Raw genomic sequence first — 23,629 nt, 5'->3', positions numbered from 1 at the left:
CTACTCTAATGTCAAGTATAAGATTCTGAAGTCATGAAGAGACAAGAAATCAAGAAATGCTTTTTTTTGGGGGGGGAGGTATTGTTTAATATTTTTGATCGTTTATCAATTTTCCTTAAAAGAACACAGAACTCTGGGATTGTTTATGTGGAATTTTATCTAAAAAATAAAATAAAATAAAATAAAAATAAATAAGCTAAGTGAAATTTCAAGCAAGAAATGTATTTAAGTAGTTGAAATACATTTTTAAAAGAATGCATTTTTACAAAATCTCCCTCCACAACAACTTGCATTATGGTCCGAGATTCCTCCCTGTGATAAGGTGCTACAATAGAATAAAAGTGAATTGCAGAAATAGTTTGAAACTGGGGAAACTTTTGAACCTATCAGAAAGAAAACAGAAATTAATTTACCTTTCTTGGGGCTTCATTATTTATCTTGCTGTGTTTCCTAATTAATTGACGATATCGATGTTTACACAGGGATTTGCTCCTTTCCAACTTTGCTTGATCCTGTGAAGAAGCCAGAATGCTGCATTTGTAGTAGCACATTTATTCCCATGGCAACAGCCAGGGATTTCACAAACACTAATTGGGGCTGGCAACTTCAACCGTTTTCAGTACAGTCCCATATAATTTTCCCTCTTTTATCCATTTTTCATTATACCTTACCTTTTGATTGACTTCCTCAATACATTTACAGTGCTTCCTCATGTCCTCAAGACTGACTTAATGCCTTGCCTGATTTACCAGTCTCTACTCTTTCCATCTGCTCATTTGCACTTATCCAGATAAGAGACAACTGCAGTGCATTTGTGCTAAGCTCTAGCTCTTATGCTTCAAATGCATCCAGGTTTCAGTACAACCAGTTAGTTTCTGTACCAATGTGTGCAAAAGCAGCAAATAGAGGTACCAATGCACAGCAGCACATTCACACATAAGCATGTTGCCAGATGGTAGATGCCAAACCTTACTTCAGGTGGAGAACAAGCTTACTGTCCACCTATACTTAAGTTCTGTGATCATTCAAGATCATTCATTTTAATTCAAGCGGATTGTGAACATTCACAGATATTCAATTTACTATGTGGAGAATACTAGTTGTATACCATGGTCATCCACTTGAGTTAAGGCCTAGACTTGCTTACAAGCCTAAAACAAACCTTGTGTTAGCAACGAATCTTAGAATCGCAGAACAGCTTGGGTTGGAAGGGACCCCAAAGCCCACTCATCCCCACCCCATGCCGTGGGCATGGCTGCCCCCCATCAACTTAGCTGCCCATGGCCCCATCCAGCCTGGCCTTGAGTGCCTTCAGGGAAGGGGCACCACAGCTTCTCTGGGCAGCCTGTGCCAGCGCCTCACTGCCCTTTGAGTAATTAATTTCTTCCTGACATCTAACCTTAATTTCTCCTATTTTAGGAGAAAATCATTTCATCTTGTCCTATCACTATCTGTCCATGTAAAAAGTCAGTCCCCCTCTTGCTTATAAGCTCCCTTCCAAGTACTGGAAGGCCATAGTGAGTGCTTCCTGGAGCCTTCCCCAAGCTGAACAGTCCCAGCTCCCTAGGCCTTTCTTCATAGGAGAGGTGCTCCAGCCCTTTCATCATCTTAATGGCCCTCCTCTGGATTTGCTCCAACAGCTGTTTAACCTTCATGAGCTGAGGGCTCCAAGCCTGAATGCAGTACTCCAGCTGGGGACTTACAGTAGAACAGTACTACACACAGAACACATAACAGAGGGAGACATCACCTCCCTCACCCTGTTGGCCATTTTTTTTATGCAGCCCAGGATACATTTGGCCTTCTGGGCTGCAAGATCATGTCCAGGAATCCCAAATCCTTCTCACACAGGGCTGCTCTCAGTGTGTTCCCCTCCCAGTCTATACATATATCTGGGATTGTCTTGATCCAAGCGCAACGCCTTGCACTTGGCCTTAATGAATCTCATTTGGTTCACGTGGGCCCACTTTTCAAACTTGTCCGGGTCCCTCTGGATGCCATATCTTCCTGTCAACTACACCACGTAGCTTGGTGTCACCTGTAAAGCTGCTGAAGGTATTCTCAATCCCACTATGTTATTGATAAAGATGTTGAAGAGCACCAGTCCCAAGACTAACCCCCAGGGGACACAACTTATCATCACTTTCCTCTTCTACATAGAGACACTGACACAACCCTCTGGCTGTGACCATCCAACGGATGATCCAAAGGCTTTCTGGATAACCTATACGGCTGCTCAGTCAATGGAACATCAAGATTCCCATTCAGAGGCCGACTTTAGAATAAGTCCCAGACAGTTTTCGAACCACTCTCTCAGCAAAAAGAAATCAAAATAAAATCAAGTAGAGAAAGTATGCCACTATTCCCTAATTCAGAAAAAAAAAGGCAATAAATAAGACCAGTTAAATTTACACGCCACTGTAAATGACTAGAAATTAGGAGCAAAATGATGAAGCCATGTGGAGCCTTGTCATAAGGTTACAGGTGAAGTCAGATTTGTTTCTTACTTAGAAATAATTTAATATATTATTAGTAGAAAACTAGTATTAAAATACTAAATTCTCAGTGTGACCACCACCTTCTTACCCTATATGATGCGAAGTAAAAAGCTTCTTAACTACCAAAAATCTGTCTTGGCAGTAAATTGATGAAAGTTTTTAGGAATCTTTAATTGAAAGCAGGGCAAAATTACTATATTTGACAAAGATAACTTATTGTAATAAAGAGTATAATTTTTTAAAAAGGTTAAAAGAAAAGGGGTAGGGGAATAAGGGGAGGGGGGGCATTTTACATTCAAGTGAAAAGGAAACTGCTGCAAGAAATCTCATATTCCAATAAATGGCAGGATGAGCTTACAAGAACACAGAAAGAAGGCCCTTACTGAAAATGGCTTTTGACTCTCAAGACTACATTTTGCGTCTTTCTCTTTGAGGCACTGAACTGTGCCAGCTTGCACAATTTTTTGAAAACACATGCTGCTGCCATTGACTGAAAGGCTCTGTTTTAAAAACATAACACACACTGGGGAGAAATTTGAACCCAGAGCCCTCCAGCTTTTGCGATTTTTTTCATGGCTTCATTTTGTTCCCTATCTCCTCTAATTTCAAAAAGCATCATCAAACTCATAACAGGGTTTTTCATAACTTGTGAACTGGGCCACAGTCAAGAATTTCCACCTTGAATAATATTATTTCATGAAGTTTCCCGCCTATCATAAAGGGCTCTGCAATGCTCAGCACATACATCTGCTTTTCATCTCATTTCTAAACCAAAGTCCTGTGGATAGCTGTCTCTTTGAAATTAAGGAGCTGGGGAACAAATCAGGGTTGAAGTTTTTCAGAGCTATGGATGCTGATCTGTTGAGAAGAGCACAGGGTAAAGCATTTCCAGCAGCAAGGCAAGCTGATGCAGTATAACCTTTTGGAAAGAGAGCCAGAATTCACTGCACACAGAATCACATCCCCTGTAGATGGAAGTGAAAGCTTCCCAGACAGGTTTAAGTGAAAGACTTTTTTAAAGGAAGTTATTGAGAATGGCTGAGACTGAGATATTAAAAAAGCAGGTGTCAAGAACTAAAATGAAACCTTAAAATTCTTGCAAAACATGAGATTTTGGAAAGAAAGCTCCTTCTACTCCATGCCTCCAAAGCAGCATTTATTCCCATGAGAACACAACAAGAATCACACTGCTGGCATCTAATGGACAAAAACAATTGTGGAAATCCAATAAAAATAGTGGGAAATGCTATTTAGTGTAAACATTGTCCAGTTTTCTGTAGTGTATGATTACGGCTCAAGCAAAACATGATGCCTGCAGTGTATTCTCTTCCTATGAAGAAAGGGTGAGGGAGTTGGGTTTGTTCAGCCTGGAGAAGAGAAGGCTCCAGTACTTGAAGGGAATTTTTAACAAGGAGACTGATTTTTTTACAGGGACAGATAGTAATAGGACAAGATGAAATGGCATCAAACTAAAACAGGGCAAATTAAGGTTAGATGTCAGGAAGAAATTAATTACTCAGAGGGCAGTGAGGCCTTGGCACAGGCTGCCCAGAAAAGCTGTGATGCCCCATTCCTGGAGGCGCTCAAGGCCAGGTTGGATGGGGCCATGGGCAGCTGAGTTGATGGGGGGCAGCCCTGCCGGTGGCACAGGGTCGGGCTGGGTGGGCTTTGAGGGCCCTTCCTACCCAAGCCGTTCTGTGATTTTATGACTCCATGGCTTGATTCTATGATTCTGTGATTCCATGCCATTCAGACTGCAGCTTCACAAGCATTCCTAGCCAGTGTAGGGCAAATCTTCTGCCAGGAGTCACCCTGGGTATCTACTGCTTCCCACTGCAATGTGTCCTTGCCTCAGGCCAGTGGTGACTTTGGGGATGGGAGGTGAAACAAAGCAAGAACCTGGTTTGGTTTAAAACTAACCTGTTTTTCCCGCCCTCTCTTTACTGGTCAACAGCACTTTCCATGCACATTAATTTTCCTACTTGTTGTCAGGATAACTTTTAGAACTGCTACGTACACCTAAATGTCAAATGGGAGGAAAAGATCAGCAGGTATCCCTAAGACTGTTACTGCCATGCAACATTTGCATGGGAGTAGCCTGAAGATTTCCTTGTGGAAATAAGGGAAGGGACTGTTGCAGCAAGTTCTCTTTACACACATAACTAGAGACACTCCCTGTTCCAAAGGCATTTAAAACTGATGAAGCAACACAAAGGAAAACAGTGTTATAATTGCTGTATAAAGAGAATATCTATGCACAGAGGTATTCAGTGATTTTCTGTCACGTGGGAACTTTGGAGGAGTCGAGAAGTGAGTCTGGATCCCACCATTCTAGCTTACTCCTTAAAAATAAATATCCTTCCTCTCTTATGTCATGAGTCAGCACACTTTTCCAAAATGGTGCACTCAGCCTAACTGTTGTCAAATTGCTTGGGGAGACTCTAACCTGACATATTTAGCACATCCTTCCCACAACTCTCACAGAAGCACAAGGATGTCAGCTCTGATCAGACTCAACCAGGGCTGCAAAACCTATCACGTTTGTAGATCTAAGATGCTCTAGAAAGTAATTCTTACAAGAGCTACTGCGGTTCTGTGCGTGAAGACAGACACATGAGGCTGCAGTGGGCAACATTTCCATCAGGCTGCCCTTAAATAACAGCCTAGAAATTAGTATTATATTAGCCTAGACAATGTTTTTAGACTTATAAATGTCTAAACCACATGAACTCTTTTGGAGGTGGGCTACTGCTTCGGATTTCAGATTGCAGCCCCATCTGCTGTGAAGAGCTGTCAATCCAACCTATCCAAGTCTGCAGCTTTCTGTCCGGTATGGCGTAATGTATAAAGCAAAGGATGCTACAGTAACTGTGTTGTGTTTGCAGTCCATACAGGTGGTTAAAAAAGAAATAAAAGATCACAGAAGAGTTTTGTTACCTATACTTCCATACTTACTATTTCAAGAATGATTCATATGACCTGAACATTTAGAAAACTGCAATGCCATAAGGATAGAATGGGGAGGAGGAACACACTCTTCAATCAACATCTATGCATGGTTAGAAAGCTGCAGACAGTTCTCACTCACTGAAGCAGGTTAAATTTTGTCACAACCACGTAAAGACTCCTGTGCTAGTTCCTAGTGAGGGTCAATCTGCCCCAGTGTCCTGCCTGCCAGTAGCCAAGAGAAGCTGGGAGTTAAGTGTGTAGAGCCTAAAAATACACTTACCAGGCATCTCTAAACCTTTTGGATCGTGCAACACATCAGTAAAACACCTTTGAACATGCACCCCCAGTATATGCATTTTCACTTATTTTTAAATCATACGCATGCACTACTGAAGTTCTGACATTTCCTTCCTGCACCCCCATGGCTCGTCTGGTGCATTCCCTGGGGTGAGAGCACCCTGCTTTGGAGACCACTGCTAGAGAGGATGTCACCCCATCTTTATAGCATTTCTAGAAACAATAAATAATTCTTTTTATTGCAGACATGTTAGTCACTGGACCTCACTCAAGCAGTGCAGACCTGCCTTATTTGGCTACCAGCAATCATGACACACTTGCATTTACCTCATGCACACTGAATGTGATACAAGTTAGAAACAGAAAGGGACAATTTGTCCAAGCATAAAAAAACCCCGTTGCCGTAACAAGCCAGGAACATCAATTTAATGTGGGAAATATTAATAGGAACTGGAAATTGTTCAAGAACATTCTACTGGGTATAAAAAAAAAAAAAGTGCCACAAATCTACAAGTAGGAAAGAATTCATGCTGGGGAAGAAAGAACGTGTGAAACATAGAAGATGCAGAAATGTTAGTCAGATGCCATCAATCAAAATAAAAAGAATGCAAAAAAGGATAATGGCAGTAAACTGCAAATGTAAAAAACATTCTGCTGAACACAGCAATATGAGAAGCTCAGTGGGCATTACAGTTAGAAGGAACAAGAAACAAATTAGGGTAAAAAAAAATTCTATACCAAATATCTCCATTACTACAAACAGGTATCACAATTCTGAACAAAGGCTCAGAAAGGACAGATGGGTTCATCACTGCTTCTCTTCCGATTTCAGAATGAAGCAGGAGGATGAGCCTGCACAAAAAAATGTGGTAGATGGAACAGAAAGCCTGGCATCAAGAATAAAGAGTGTGATGAAGAGTCAGTCCCAATTACACATTTACAAATCAAGCAGCTTAGTGGGAAACAAGTATCATGGAAAGGACCTTTCAATTGCCAACTTACTCCAAGTATTAAAAAAGAATAAAAAGATGATCCTGGAAAATACAGACCTCTTAGTCAAATGCTGAATCTGGACACGTAATGAGAATTTTCACTTAGGAGACAATGAGCATAGAATTGTATGCTTCAGATGTGATTAATAATGATCAATAAAATTTCAGGAAGCATGGATTTTGAAAATAAAACCTTTTTTTAATCTTCTGCTCTTCCTTTTGTTCACATCTGTCCTACAATACTAAAAACTGCCTTCAGAGCAAGAACTCAGTAGATCATCACAAATTCTAGTGTAGCCAATTTTGTCCCAACCCCTGCAGGGATGCAAACCTTGGTGAGATAGAAGAACCTAACCTGGTCCTGACACACCAGGACTGCAGGCCAGCTCCAGTGAGTATGAAGTTGTGGGGCTTAGCTTAGGGATGAGTTTTCATGATCTTTATGCATAAGATTAGCCTAAGTTGCCTGAGAATTTTTTTTCTGGCTCTGAATGAGAGAGAACTGTATTTTTTTTCCTAAAGATTGCTAGATCAACCTACAAGTATAAGCCAGATTTGGGAAGGACACTTCTGAGTTTCTAAATTTGACAGCTACAAGCCAGAATTCAGAACATGACACGTAGTGCAAAAACAAGTTTATGAAATTGTATTTGAATTCTCTACACATGTTGAGAATTGCCATCTTTGTAGAATGATAGAATCATAGAATTCATTGAGTTGAAAGGGACATCTGAAGATCATCTAGACCAGCTTCCCTGCAATGAACGGGGACGTGTACAGCTACAACAGGTTGCCCAGAGCCTTATCCAGCTTTGCCTTGAAAGACTCCAGGGATGGGGCATTAACCACACCACTGGGCAACCTGTTCCAGTGCCTCACCACCCTCACTGTAAAAGATTTTTTCCTTATATCCAACCTAAATCTACTCTCTTTGAGCTTGAGACCATTTCCCTTTGTTCTATCATCACAGACCCTCCTAAAGAGTTTGCCTCCTTCTTTCCTGAAATTCCCCTTTAGATACTGAAAGGCCATTATCAGACCACCTTGGAACCTTCTCTTCTCCAGGCTGAAGAGCCCCAGCTCTGTCTCATTTAAAAATCTCTGATTTTTATTGGCATAAATGTATTGAGAATGTTTGTTTCCGTCTTGAGTTCTCAGATACAAACATGTCTATTGATGCATAATTGAGAGTATCTTTTAGTCAATCATTAGTAATAATGTTCTAATTCTGTATCCAAACTCCAATAAAAAATTGTGGAGCAGAAAAACTGAAGTGATAATCATACATCACAAGCAGCAGGCAGTCAAACAACTCATAAGCATAGGTATCATGTTTCTTCTCAATCTTCAAGTGAGGACTCTGAAAACCATGCTATCATGAGAAATCAAGACCGGCTAACGAATGATGTGAGCAAGCAAACAAACAAAAAGCTAAAATTATCTTATACTTTATGTAACACACATTTTGATATTGCATCATGGTCCCAATTAGTTACTGTACTGTCATACACCAACAGTTATCTTCTTATGCACCATCTTGATAAAGGTTGTGTGCAAACAGGAAAGATCCAATCCTCTGTCTGGTATCAACTGTTGTCTCCATTAGCTTTGACAGAGTTACTCCGTCTTTATCAGCTCAAAAATAAGAGCTGAACAAAAATGCCACAGTAATATTAATAAGGATTGTTAGTGTTCTGAAGGAGATAGATCTATTAGCTTTTAATAGGTTTAGTAAGCTTTGTGTATAGGTTTTATATGCAGATATGCATACATTTACATTCTAATTCCTGCAGTGTTTCCTGTCTGTTGGTCTATATTTTATTTCCACAGAGGCCTCTCACCTTTTCCTTGTGCTCTTTCACATGGTGGTTCCCCAACCAGATGAGCATGCAGATTTTATCTTTATCTCACTGGCAGTGTCTGTATAAGTCAGCACTGATAGTTTTGTTTCCTAGGCGTCCCTTCAAGCTACTCTGCACCAAGTGTCATTCAGCATGTGTTTCTCTTCCACTCATACATCTATAACTGTTAACTTGTTGATATCTCTGTTTTATCCTGTGCCTGCCCGTAGCCTTCCTCCATATTCTTGGATTAGTGGAGATCCATGGATCAGATATGGCTTTTGTGAGAACAGTACCACTGCCTCAGAGACACTTAGTAAAAGCTGCATTAGCTGTACTCCATTGTGAGCCCAGGAAGCCCCAGCTGCTCCAAGTAAGCAGTGCTGTTTTTAGTTTGGTGCCACCTTTTGCAGATTTTCTAACATTTTATTTCATTTTCTTAGTAAAAACATATGGCAAACAGATGCCTAAGCTGGGCCCCAGGCACCCATTTCTTGTTCCTGGCTTTCCAAAATATCTGGGAAAATTCTGAGGTTTATGCTAATATACACTGAACTTGCAATTTATTTCAAGTGCAACCTCACAGTGACTGGCATATCATTTTAAAATCGAGTTTCTGTCTCTTTTTTTTTTTTGTCATGGGTAACCTTGAAAACATAAATCAGGATTCAAAGATGGTAGCAGCTGGGTATCAATCATAGGAAGCAAGAATGATGTAGAGATCTTCCTTCTTCTTCCCACACACATCTCTAAAAATTCAAAATAAATCAGATTCATCTACAAGTATCAGTTTACCAGTCCCTCTCTTAGGTAACATTTCTGCACAATGGTATGATCGTGGCTATGTCTGAGATAGAAGAAGAATGAGCTGTAGTCCTGAAAATGTTAAATCTAGCTCTGCTTAAAAATCACCATTCCCCTCTGGGATTAGAATTTAGCTATTCTGCACATTTCTGCAGTGACCAAGGCAACTATGACATAAGAGAGAGCATGCTCTAAGCCAACAAGAAAACATGAAGCCTGCAGTAGGGCTGTCAGTCCCTGTCATACACATTTTTCCCAGGCACTAACCTTGCTTTATATTGCAATTCTTCTCTCCCCTTTCCCTCACCCTGTGTTCTACTATCCTACAGAAACACATTTAAGATTTATATTGCAATATGTGTAAACTTATTCTGATTTTCAGAAGAATATGTATATTTATTTTGGAGAAAGTTTATCTTGGTAAGAGGGACCACACACTAATACCAGCATTATTTATTAAGGCTGCAATGTCATTAATTTCTCACATGGGACCTGAAAGCCAAGGAACACTATCTCTGGTTTCCCTCTGCTCTGTCTCTTTCCCAGAATTCACTCACTGCAGAAATTTAAGCTTATAACTGGATCTATCTCCCAAGTATGCCCAAGATGTGTCAAGATATGCTTCAGATATCAAACGTCAGAATGTAGATTTATTCACACAATTAAAATGTTTCATTTAGAGGCTATTTAAATGAACAGCTTCTCAAATTAATTGTCATACTCTCTTTTTCCTCACTAAAAATGTTGCCTTTTTGTACAAATGATAAGAATGTTGCAATTCCCTGGATTTTGTTGGTTTTTTTAATTAACATGAAACAATTAATTATTGCTGAATTAGATGATCTTACCATTTCAGGGAAATGCAGTGGAAGTGCAGACATACACTGAATGAAATTGTTCTGAAACAGTATGTAGTCAGGAGATCCTATGAGCTCTGGGACCGTAGTCTTCCTCAGAAGCGATTTACAGATATCTTGTTCTATATTTTACATCAAAATTATCTAGGGGAAAAAGAGAGAGAGAGAAATATAAAACAACTAAGTCAATGCCAAGTAGATTTGTGAACTGTACACATGATTTCCAAGAGATGTTTCTTTTCCTCCTGCACAACTTTTAGCAATGCAAAATGTTGCTTACAAATAAAGGATTCAATTTTCTTGTCCATAGGGAGAAACGGCTAAAGAAAGAAGTCTCTGCAGATCTCTTTGCAATGAATGAGAGACTGAAGTTTCTCCTTATGGCTCATGTCCCAGAGTCTGTTGTCAGCTGCTAAGCCATTTCCACTGCACTCTCTTGGTATCATACTCCTTCATTTGCCTCAATGCTCCTAGTTGATGTTTTATTATTGATTATTTGTTACTAGTTTTGCGTGTGAGCAAAGCATTTGGTAGCTTGTCTTTAGTGTCCATGTGGAGCAGCTGCAGACCAAATGTGTTAGAAGCCACTTGGAGCAGAAGAAATCCTATGTCCCCCTGTCAGTAAGTGGCTGCATTGTGAGTCCCTTCATCCTGCACCAATTTCTGTTTCACCCCAAACTGATTATACATCACTGCCTACAGACCCACAAGGAACACAGAAGAAATGTGACTGGAAAATAATTTGATTTCTGGCTTAATTCAATGAAACAGTTGTAGTGATTTCTAAAATGTAGGGTTTTTTTTTCCCTGGAATCAGTGTTTGAAGAAAACAGATTGCCGTCACGTGCATTGAAAATGGCATTTAATAGTGACTTTATCATATGTATTGGAATATTAGCAGATACATTATGCGCAGAAATGTAACACGTTTCACATTCTCCATCTAATCCAAGAGGTTCTTATTTTCCAGTCACCCACTTGGGCATGCAGTTATTCATTCTGTACAAAAATGAACTGCACACCTGAAATATATTCAGATTATTGCAGAACTGCCTCCACCTTGCTGCCACAATTGTCAAGGTAAAAATATCTGTCTCTTTCTCAAGAGATAGATGATGATAATACAGAAATGCTTCTACTCTCAAGGTGCCTGTACTAACACAAGGAGTCAATTCTATTTAAAAATAAATTCACATTTCAGCAGTTGCTGTACTTAATGCATGCATTTCATACACACACATATAAAATGTTAGAAAAGTTACTTACCTGTAATCATACATTTAGAAGTTAGAAAATAAAAGAGCCAAGGATGTTCCATGCCTGAGGAAACTTATTTTCCGCTTTTATGTGGTATTATTATGATACATTGTTAATTATATGAATACGTGCTGCTTCACCTCAGGAATTTGCCTTGTTTAATCCAAAGAGCACCTTTTCCTCTTCAAATTTTCTGCTTGAGCCACCAGTGCTACAAGCCCCCATAGCATTATTGGGAGTTGGAACTAGATGATCTTGGAGGTCCCTTCCAATGCAAGCCATTCTATGATTCTATGATTTAATATTGCCTTTGGCTCAGTTTTCTCAGCAAACAAAGCTTCCAGTGTTGTGCTTTCTGTCCTTCAGTCCGCTACTGAGCTTTTTTGAACCCATGGGCTGATTTCAACCAAATCTGACAGGAAAGCTGAGGTTTAAGGAAGGAAATCTCACTGATGTCCCATAATAGCTGGGGAAATTAGAAATCCCTTACTGAAGTAAAGCCTGAAGCACGAACCTTGGCACGAAGCCTCCAGGCAGCCCAGCCCTGAGGCAGCCATACTTTGGAAGCCAGCCTTCCCTCACATTGCAGCATGCACAGCTGCCCACCACAGCCCTCATATGGCTTCTCCCTTCTGAGCACTTCTGTTTAGAAGTTGTTTAGACACCAGAAATGCTCTGGGTGCAGTACCCAGGAGGGTGATGATGGGGATTATACTTCTTACAGGTGGCATCAACTTGTACGAGGGCTGTTCTGAAAACAATGCATCCTATTTTCTTACAAGGGCCCACGACACCAGAGGCAGATGTTGGTGGCATGACAATAGAAGTTGAATCTTCCCGCCAATATCCCATGACATGTTATTGCTGTGAGACAGATGGCAGCAGAGGGGCAGTCTGACTCAATGGCATCTGACATGGAAGTGCAGATGAAGCAAAAGTGTGGAGCTGAATTCCTCCACTGGCATTCATTGACACTTGCTGAACATTTGTGGAGACCAAACAGTGGATATCAGCACAGCACAGTGAGGCAGTGGGTGGTCAAGAAAAGTGAAGCAGTGAGTCATCTCTGTTGGTGCAAATGTTTACTACCACAGCATACAGGCTTCTTGTTCATCACAGGTGAAAATGCATAGCTAATGGTGGTGACTATGTAGAAAAAGAGTGTTTTGTAGCTGAGAATTTGCACTATTAAATGGTGTTATTGTACTCTTTGTATCTGTGGTAGTTTGCATGGAAATAAATAGGAGGCATTACTTTCAGAACAACTTAGGAACATAGGAGAAATTAGCTTCTTTTTTCTTCTTTTTCTTGCTGCTTTCATGGCCCTCATCATCTTGCTTTGGTCTGCCTGACTATAGTTTTCCCCTGCCTTGCACACTCCATTCGTCATTAAAACTCCCCTTCTAAGCTAAACGTTTGGGCTGTGCCATTTACATTTACAGCCCGGAAACCTGTGGTAAAAATTCTCCATTCAAGGCACGTCAGGGCAATTTCAGAATTAGGTGATAAAAAATTCCCCTTCTTCCTATGCACACAAGTCACCCTTCAGTCAATGTTTCCAAAATCATCCAGTCTCTAAATAATACAGCTGGGTCACAGATCACAGCTACGATGCCTGTGTAAAAAAATATAATATGTAATAATAATATAATATATAATAAATATAATATAAAAATATATATAAATCAGCACACTATCACAGAGTTCCCCAGCCATTGCTACTAAACATGGATCTTGGACAACATATTGTAATTTTGCTAAATACTGCCAATACAGATGTTTGTGCAGTGAGAAGAAATGGATTAAATCCTGGTGTTCTTTTTATTCAAACACTGCTTCCATTTTCTCTCATAAGACAGAGGTGTAAAAGCACATGGTTGGTAACCTCTGGTGTATTCATAATTGCCATATGTGTCACAATGCGCACATTTTCACATCAGTTTTGCTGAATGAGCTTTTACTGCCACTCTTCACCACTAAAAATGGGCTTGCTTAGCTTGAAGAAGAGAAGACTCTGGAGAGACGTCACTGCAGCCTTCCAGTACTTGAAGGAAGCTTACAAGCAGGAAGGGGACTGACTTTTTACAGTCTGATAGTGATAAGACAACAGGTAATGGCTTTAAACTCCAAAGAGGGAAATTTAGATTAAATGTTAGGAAGAAATTTTTCACTCAGAGGGCGGTGCTGTGGTGCCCCATCACCTGGAGGCACTCAAGGCCAGGCTTGATGGGATCCTTAGCAGCTGAGCTGGTGAGGGTCAGCCCAGGGCAGGGAAGTGGACTACATCATCTTTAAAGTCCCCTCCAACCTAAGGCATTCTATGATTCTATGAAAATCACTAAATGCAGGCAGTGAAAAACTACATCTTTAAAACACATTCATTCAGCACTACCTGTAATACATCTCAACAAATCTGCTTGTGCATCCAACTCACCTCCCAAGAACAAACATTTCCTCATTTTGTAAAATTCCCAGTCTTAATTGCCTTGCAGAATGACCACCTCTTTTTATTTTTTTTCTCTCTCTACTGTTTTACAGTTCTGATTTGCTGGTTCAGTTCACATCCATATGCACTTAGTGACACATAATACTGTGCTTTGGCAGAAAATTGCTAACAAAAGGCTGAAGCATGACTGGACATCACACTAGAGAAGAAACACTACTAAAACTACAGTACTAATCTCCAATGTATAGCAAAAAAAAAAAAATTTAAACTTTGAAGTACAACTCTATGCGTTGTAACTAAGATAAGATATTTTGATTGACTTTCAGTAAGTCAACACTGAAATATGACATTTTTAAAATCTTTTTTAAGTCAAATCCTGGTGACACTGAAATCAATAACTTTGATAAAATGTGACTGTTATCTAAGAAATTCATGTTACAAATTATTTGTTTTAAAACCTAACAACTGCACTCCTCTGGTTTTTAAAAATTAAACACTAAATTGATAAAAATACTACTTAATGTGGCTTGGCATGCTATTGCTTCCAACGTCTCTTTATAACTTCCAAATCCATAAAAGAATTAAAAAATAACTTGATATAATCATGTTTATCTAAGGAAAATCTACCATTTTGCATTAAAATTTTTACTTTTCATACAGTCTTCTTGAGAAGTGCTGCTAGTTCTGTCACACAGAGCTACTACGTGCTCTTTGCAAGTTACTTCAAGAGCAACTGGGTAGATAGAGCAAGATTCCTTGATAACTGCCACCTGTGAAGGAAAAACAGACGAAACAGCAAGTTTCAAAACTTACTGCCAGTCTTATCTACCTAAAAAGAGTCTGATGAGGTAACAGGCATGATGCTGAGAGTACAATCAAAGGTATCATGGATAGGTGTATTTGTTGAATGGGTCCGGAAAGTCTAGGGCAGTGCTGCAAAGAGAGTTAGAACATTACTTCCCACCTGGAACTGATAATACAAACAGAGGGAGTGGAAAGCACCATTCCCTTGCAATTCATGGACAGACCTATGGCACTGACCGGAATTAAGCTCCGTCAGAAAATAGCCTTAGACATATAACACATTTCTGCATTTCATGCAACACCCACCAGAATGGTTGGATTAGATGATCTTAGTGATCTCTTCCAACTTTAATGATTCTATGATATCTCAGCATTTTCAAATGAAGAATGTTGGTGACTTACATAGAATATTGGCATGCTGGTTACCGGCGTCATTTGAGTGTCCTTTACCTCAGCTCTTGGTGGCTGTGAATGTCCACCTTTAACACCTCTTCCTCTACTTACAGTACTGATATCATTGCTACATGTTATTATGAGCGCTTTTAGCACTGCTACAGGGCTTCTAGGTCTGTCAGAGAGCAACACAGACAGGGCATTTGGACAGTGGAAAAGGTAAAGGGCTTTGAGGATGAGTCATACATACTGGAATAGAGATGGGAAAGGACAAGAAGGTGATCTGCTGAGGTACTGGATCCCCCCTTCTCTAGTACTTCACTGTATCACTTGGGAAAATGATGAGAAGTATTGCTATTGAAGAGCAGACACCGCAAGAGACTGCACAAGTCAGAAATAAGTATAATCATGAAGAAATAAAATTAATAATAAAAATCTAAGAAAAAGAGCTACATTAAAAATTCCTACTTCGAAGAATACATAAGAGATCTAAGAAAATACTTGTAAAAGAAAGTTGAATAGCAGACTTTGCACTTAGAACAACAGAAATGTTGTCTTAGTTTCTTTTGAGGCCTGAGGCTTGTAAAAACTGTTTTGTATTCATCACCTATTCACTTTGGAATTGCTGTCCAACTCAAGAGGTGATCCTCAAGATAAAGCAGTTAGACACAGTGAAAATGGGATCTGATAGGATTAGTCAAATGATGCTATTGCTATGCAAAGTTGCCAAATACAGCCACACACCAATTGAAGGGCTTTGGCCCAATGATTCACCCATCTGTGACTGCTGTAGAAGATGTCCACTCATAAATGATTGAAATCCATCCTGTGGACAGATTTGCCACCTGGACTTAAAATTGCTAAAATAACTCATACTACACCAGCCAAGCATTAAGTTAATGCCTTCTTAAGCTTTTGCACACAAAGCAAATATCTCTGTTCACAGTACCTCACAGAACATTAATCCAATTACTATTTCTGAAGTGAGAAATGAAGCAATTTTAGTCATACTTCAGGGTTTAATTCAACTTATAATAATGGTATTTTAAAAATAAACATCTTTAACTAAAAATTGTTTTCCCCACAAGATTATGTTTGTTTTTTTTTGTTGTTGCTTGATGGATGACTATAATAGTAAGAAATCAGCATTTAATGGCTCACCTAAATACTACACAAAGATGTAAATATTCAGTGCAATGTGCAGGAAATTAGTAGTAGCATTAGCAGTAATGGGACTTGCATGGCTAATTCTCCACATAGCTAGCTGAACATGTTTCCCAAAGTACTCATCAAGAAATACAAACTTTCAATTACATTTTAAACTAAAATAGGCTTTAGAGGCTTTCTTCCTTTCTCTGAGCTCAGTCTCAATAAGACTGAACTTCAGGGCTTCACAATGTTGCTGCTTTATTAAAAGTAAATACAGTAAGATTCAAACAGTAAAGAATAATAATAATAATAAAAAAAAAAAACGCTAGACAAAATACCCTCACTGGAGATCTAAGTCTCTTTGGATCATGTATATTCGTTCATGCAGCATCTTCTCTCCATGGTTGCAGTACTTGAGAACTTCACAGTTTCAGTGTATAAAAGACACTCCCTTTGAGGTACGAAGTAAAAGGATAACTTTGCAACGGATTTGATGTCCTTCACCTCTGCACCTTTGCACCTTTGACACTAAACCATACTTCATTTCAAGAAATGCTGATGAGCATCTCTGCAGCAAAACAACCTAGCAAGGCAGAAAGAAACATGTTTGACATCTGAACCTAAGCCATTTATATTATGTCAGCATTTCAACTTGTGGTTTAGACCTACCAAGAAGAAGACATTGATGGAGTTAATTGTAAGTGAGTATCTTCCTGTTCTGTGTCTTTCAGAGAAAAGGGTCTGACTTCTGCCATGAGTAGCTTACACTTTTCAAGATAATACCAGCAAGCATCACTGTAAAGATCCAGGTCATATGGGGTTCCCTAGATAGAAAGAAACTGACGGATAGTAGAAGATGTGTAAGACAGAAATAAAGCAGTGCAGGACCAAACAGGGCTCTGATTTGATAAATTATATTTTATGACATATTAAGATAATGTTTCAGTTACATTTAAGATTGGACACTACTTGCAACGTATTAGAAATGACAGTTACATTCTAGTAAGAGATGTATTAACTTGACATTCCTTCTCTTCACTTCTGACCCACCCTGCCTCCTTCTAGTGTGAATTTCTTTTCTGTGAGTGAAAAGACTTCTTTGTAGAATTTCACTATTTATTGTGCAGCTTTCAATCATTTTCAGTGCACCTGTATGGACAGTTCTTAAGCTAAGTAGACAGCCATTGAGCTAGCCAAGTAACACCTTGGGGTTACAGCAGAGACTTCCAGGAAAACTTTTCAGACACAGTTAAAAAACAAACAAAAAAGATGAAATGTATCAAATGATAGGAACTATTGGGAAAACAACAGACAACAAAACAAAAAATACAACTGCAAGATTGAATAAATCTGTCTAATGCACACAAAATAAGTACAGTGTGCAGCTCTGTTTCCCTCATCTAAAATAAATAAAATAATAAAATAAAATAAAAAAGTAATATCAAAACTGGAAAAAGCCCAAAGGAATAAACCAAAAAGGATGATAAAATGTGTATACTAATGTGTCCAGAAGGAGTGATTGAAAAAGCCAGGACATTCCAGGCTCCCAGAATGACAACTAAGGGCAGAAATGAGATCTACATGATACTGAATAGCATGGAGAGGGTAGACTGGAATCATTTGCCAGAAAGAGACAGGCTAGTAATGCAGAGGGTAGCAAATGTGTGAAAATCCTTGTCAAAGAGCTCTGGGGCTGAAAGAACTCTATTTCATTGCAGGGAAGACTGGGTGAACACGTGAAACAGGCATGTACTGGAGAAACAAAGCACATCTGGTTCAGGATACCCGAAACATAAAAAAAAGTGAAAGGCTAGGAGAATGTTAAGGAGGATTGATTGCCTCATTCTTCCTTACCCCTCATTATGAACTTGTGAGCACTGCTGAAGACAATACAAAGCTAGATGGCATACAAGGCCCTTGTACAAAGATTAATTAAGGTAATTATACAGACTGGGAAATTCCTTATTAGCTTAAGATTCTACTGGAAGACTGGACACAGATTTTAAATCAAAAACAATCTCATAGACTTTTCATCTCCAGAAAAAAGAATTTCCAGGAAATGTTTTCCAGGGAATGGTTTTAACCTGAGTCAGGGGAGGTTTAGGTTAGATATTAGGAGGAAGTTTTTCACACAGAGGGTGTTGACACACTGGAACAGGTTGCTCAAGGAGGTTGTGGATGCCCCATCCCTGGAGGCATTCAAGGCCAGGCTGGATGTGGCTCTGGGCAACCTGGTCTGGTGGTTGGCAACCCTGCACGTAGCAGGGGGGTTGAAACTAGATGATCATTGTGGACCTTTTCAACCCAGGCCATTCTATGATTCTATGATTCTATGAAATGTCCCATAATCCAAACTAGCTGGGCTAAACCCCTATTCACCTCTTCTCTGAGCAGGAACAACCTTCTTGGCAGAGCTAAACAATGTACTGTCCTTCTGATTATTTAGTAAGAGGGAGGAGATGAAGCAAAGAAGGCAGAGACAACTCCAGAAGTCTTAAAAGACTTCAGTCAGTGAAAAATGTGGATTTTCTAGTTTTTAATTTATTCCTAAAATTCTCTGCAATTTTTATTGACCAGACCATTATTCATGATCTGCATGCGTTAGAGAAGCAGCAGGATCAGAATTACTTTCCTAATGAAGAAAGAAAAATTAAAAATGGTTCAAAAGCATTTTAATCAAATCTGTTTATGAATGCAAGCCCACGATATGACACCTCTGGTCTGCAGTTAAAAGGCATTCTGAATGCCTCTCTCAAGCCTGAATAGTTTTACAGAATAAATGTTTACTAGTAAGTATGGTGGATGAATTGTAAAAATGAATATTTGCTCTGCTGATTCACCTACCTTTTTTTTTTTTTTTCCCCCTTGACTACAGTTTGTATCTTCTTGCATTCAGAAATGTTGTGATCTGGACAAAGAATGAAATCCTCACCCTGCTAAATTTTACCAGTGACTTGAAAGGCACTAAGATTTGATGCAGAATTTCTAAGGTCTTACATGAATGAAAATTTACTTCACTTGCTAAAAGTGTCTTGTGTGGAAACTCCTTTTTCACTTAGGGTGGCATGTAGGGATTTGGCTTGAGCTGATACTGACTTAGGTCAACCCTATAACAACAGACAAATGGGAGCAAAACACAGTCCTGCTAAACGCTTTTTAATCAAATTGGTTCAACCTTCTCCTGCAGTAAAGTATGTGCTTATGTGACCTTCCAAATGAAACCAAGAATATTTGACATATCACTGCTATGGCACATAATGAAAGCTGATTGTTAGTTTTTAGGGTGAGAATACCTCTGCAGATCCAGTGGCAATAAGAAAGTGTTGGGAAAAAAGGATGGGACTTCATTAAATTGCAGCCATGTGGCAGTTTTCAGCTACAAATCTAGCAGTACTTTTTTTTGAAATTGTATCTCTCTTGGTTATGCTATTGGTGGACTGCTGGGAAGCACAGGAGGAGCTCTGCCATTTCAGGCTCCCCAGGCAAATCACTGTGTATGTGTGTTCCAGGAATGCCCTAAGTGTAAGCTCTCACCAGCAACCGATGCTCTTGTCAGCAGGGAAATTCTGCTGTGATCCAGGTGTTGTGGGTACTTTCTGTAGCCACTAACTTCCCTGGGTGATTGTTTCTGGGGCAGCTGCTGTAAACTGTACGTGGAAATCACAGTGTGAGACTTGCCAGTATGCTGGAAAAGACAAAAATAACCTATGAGAGCTGGGAGGAAATGTTTCTCTCCAAATAAAAGCTGCTTTGTGCTAATAGATTTCTCTCTTCCTTTCCCACTCAATTCAGTGTAATTGTTTTGACAAATATGTTAATGCACAGTAAACCTCTTCTGTTTCACTATCATTTGGGAGACCTTTCTGCAATATCATACAGGTGATTCTCAACCAAATGTGAGCTGGTTTTGAAGCAAATTACATTAAAGTGCATTGTATCAGATTTCCACCAATCCCAGAACTATAACACAGCTTTTGTTAACAGTAGCTAACAGCTTCCCCTCAAATCAACACACAGGATTTTGTTTAGATCAGGAAGACAGTTTCAGAAAATGCTGCTACACATTCCTCAAATACAACGTCAAGAATCACTGAAAAAGTTTAGTTTTGTCAGGGACGTATGTTAGAAGGAGATCTCAATTTCAACCATGTTGCGCTCCTTAAAGACTGTGGGAGAGAGCAATGTTGGCTCAGTTGTAAAGACTGTTTTCCATGACACAATGGAAGCTTTATTACCAGTTCTTGCCAGCACAAGACTTTTGATAGAGAAAACAGTGTATCTGTAATAACAATGCATTAAAAAGGCAACAGAATGTTGAAATGCTTTACTGGAAAAATATCTATCTTTGGGAACATAATGTAAGTATCTGGGAAGTTCTGTGTTTATTGAGTAATGCTGAAATACCATCCCTAGAATGAGTTATCTCAGAGACTGCACATAAAGGAAAGATTGCTGAGCACAGAGCAGTAAGACTAAGTGAAGAAATCATATTAAATGAATCACTTATCTGGATCCTGCCTCTCAATTCATATATTAGAGGACTAAGAATGAACTTGTGGAAGCTCCTCCTCAGCTGGATGTGCAGCAGTTCTCTACTATCCTAGGAGTCCTCATGATCATTTTTCTTCATTGATGTTACAAAACAGCTTCTCTGACAACTGAATGGGAATAGTCATCAAATCTACAAGAGGCCCTTCAAAACTGACCACAGACATGCAATAGAAGTTTGAGTCTGCCTGTAATTCAGCAAGTCCACTTCCATCTGCACTTGACTATTTTTCTGAGGTCTCTTTTGCCATCAGAGGTAGTATTTTCCCAGACCTGAAGGTGGAACTCTTGTTCCTTTGATGATCTTTATATGATTGTCATAGCATTTTGCATTGTCATTTCTTTTCCTTGAAGAAATACAGAATTCTAGGAAGTCACTGCTTGGTTGTCTGGGAGACCACATTAACAATGGTAGCAAAACTGGACAGTCAGGTTTGAACTTTGTGAGCACAGTGAGACGTGCCAGGAGCTCTTCAGACAATGCCTGTCTGAACTCATAAAAAAAAATCTTTCTTTTTGGAAACATCCTTGATATCCTATTCCTTCTTTTGCTGCCACATATGTAGACTTCTTGGTCTTCTTCTGGAGCCAAGGCATTTAAGGACAGAAAAAGTAGAGTATAACTTCGTTGTTGTAACATCACCACATCAGACTGCACAGAATCTGCCTATATATTTTGCATCAAAACTTCCACTTTGTGTCCTTAAGCTACAGTATATCTTTGGAGAAAAAAACAAAAACAAAAACCCACAATCCAATTGCAATTCAATTGTATCTGATGTTCCTCTAGGTTTGTTTCAGAGTATTAGCAAAAGTTTTATGCTGGGAGTTCATGTCTCATTATGTACCATAATGCCCAGGCTCCTGTCAGTGTTGCCTCATGCCAGTTACTGTCCTTCAGATTGCAAGGGTGGCTCTGAGGCCTTAGTTTGAATGTCAGCCTTCAAGTGGACTGTCTTAAGAAGAATATTTTTACAAATGACATTACCATTACTCACCGTTATTACTATTTACAACAGCAGAGTTGCAACTCTGTAATTTGTAATTCTGTATTTTTGTCTAAGTCATTGCTAATGGCACCAAGCTAAGAACAAGCTTCCCCAAAAGACATCCATATGATAAAAATTCATTTACAGTCACTTCTCTTGAGAGGTCCCAGTTGAATCAGTTTTTAATGCACTTGCAATGAACTACACAGACTTTGTAATCTATGCTGTATTTATGAAATCAGCATACTGTTCTAACTTAGATGAAATCTATTAAATCAACACTATTACCTTTATGAACTAAAATTATATTCAAGTGTATTTAATCAAATCTTTTCCATAAAAGTGTATTTAGCAGCATTTAATTATGCGTATTTAATGACTGCAGCCAGGTCAGCACTTCCATGTTTCTTCCAGAGTACCCATATCAAACTGGTTAGGCTATGCCAGATCAAATTATCTCTACCATTTTTAAAATATATGAGCAGTGTAAACATTTTTAGCACTTTTTTTGTACTTTAGCACTCTCCAGCAGTGTTGTGAGCAACAGAACTAATTAAGGCTATGGATTCTGTGGATGTGGATCCTTTAGCCCCTAAACAATTTTAATTGCAGTAACTACAATTTCCTCTTCATGTGCCCTACAACAATCACATCTATCACTCTGGAATGATGTGTATGCAAAGTGGATGGCTGATGTATAAGTACTGAGTGGCTGATCGCTGCTAGGAAGAATGTATAGGAACTGATGTTCTTGCCTGCTTTTCTCTGGCTGAGGAAACAAATTTAGGTTTACACGACAATTTCCACAGAACTTAAATAAGCAGAAAGACTTTCTCCAAACTACATCACAACTAGTCCAAGGGATATGGAATGACAGACAGATGGACAGATAACATAAATCTTATTCAGAACATAAAAATCAACTTAAACTCGTCAGTTCTCTCAGTACAACTGAGGAGAGTTAAAAAACGTTCTATGCCACTAGTGGCACTGCATCCTCATTAATTGTTGCTATAGAGATATTGTCAGATAGCCAGATAGTTCAACTAACAAATAGTTATCTCTATTGAGAGGCAGCAAAATGACCAGAAGCGACAGCGGGCTGCCCTTGGATGTTTGCTCTAGGTAAGTGAAACCTGTGCTGTCAGTAACCTACATAGAGGAGCAGCTCTGCTAGCCAAAGGTGGGAATACTGGGATAGCACCTGATTACCTGTGCAAGATACAAACAGAATTCACTTATTTTCAAATTAGAATTTTCATTAATTACTTACTTTCTGAATAATATAAACAAAGAAGGACTCGACGAGAGGGGAGAGGAATCTCACCAGTGTGACCTGGGCTGCTTTTGTCCCATCCAAAGGAGAGCTTCAAAAATGGGGAAGGGTCTGGAGGGCAAGATGTATGAAGAATGGCTGAGGTCCCTGTGTTGGCTCAGCGCAAAGCAGAGGAGCTGAGGGGAGGCCTGATGGCGGCCGCAGCTCCTCACAGGGAGCGGAGGGGCAGCGCTGAGCTCTGCTCTGTGTGACAGCGACAGGGCCCGAGGGAACGGCATGGAGCTGTGTGAGGGGAGGGGCAGCTGGGGGTCAGGGAAAGGGTCTGCACCACAGGGCCGTGGGCATGGGACGGGCTGCACAGGGCTGTGGGCACGGCCCCAAGGGCTGGAGTTCATGGAGCGCCTGGACACTGATCTCAGATATATGGTCTGAGCTTTGGGTGGTGCTGTGTGGAGCCAAAATCTGGGCACGCTCGCGTGTTTGTGTGTGTGTGTATGTGTATGTGTATGTGTATGTGTATGTGTATGTG

The 23,629-nt window shown here is 39.6% G+C and overlaps 1 long non-coding RNA gene across 1 annotated transcript; it reads right to left on the bottom strand.

The window, feature by feature from the left end:
* Positions 1 to 68: 68 nt before the first annotated feature.
* LOC104910195 lies at positions 69 to 23,360 on the bottom strand. Its single transcript, XR_004159209.1, has 3 exons — positions 23,098 to 23,360; positions 10,230 to 10,382; positions 69 to 512 (listed from the first exon to the last, which is right to left on the bottom strand). It is a non-coding gene; the product is annotated as an uncharacterized LOC104910195 (long non-coding RNA).
* Between the last annotated feature and the right edge of the window lie 269 nt (positions 23,361 to 23,629).

This window comes from Meleagris gallopavo, chromosome 3 (genome assembly GCF_000146605.3).
Source record: "Meleagris gallopavo isolate NT-WF06-2002-E0010 breed Aviagen turkey brand Nicholas breeding stock chromosome 3, Turkey_5.1, whole genome shotgun sequence".
NCBI classification, from domain to species: Eukaryota; Metazoa; Chordata; class Aves; order Galliformes; family Phasianidae; genus Meleagris; species Meleagris gallopavo.
This window is presented reverse-complemented; position numbering and strand designations above follow the sequence as displayed.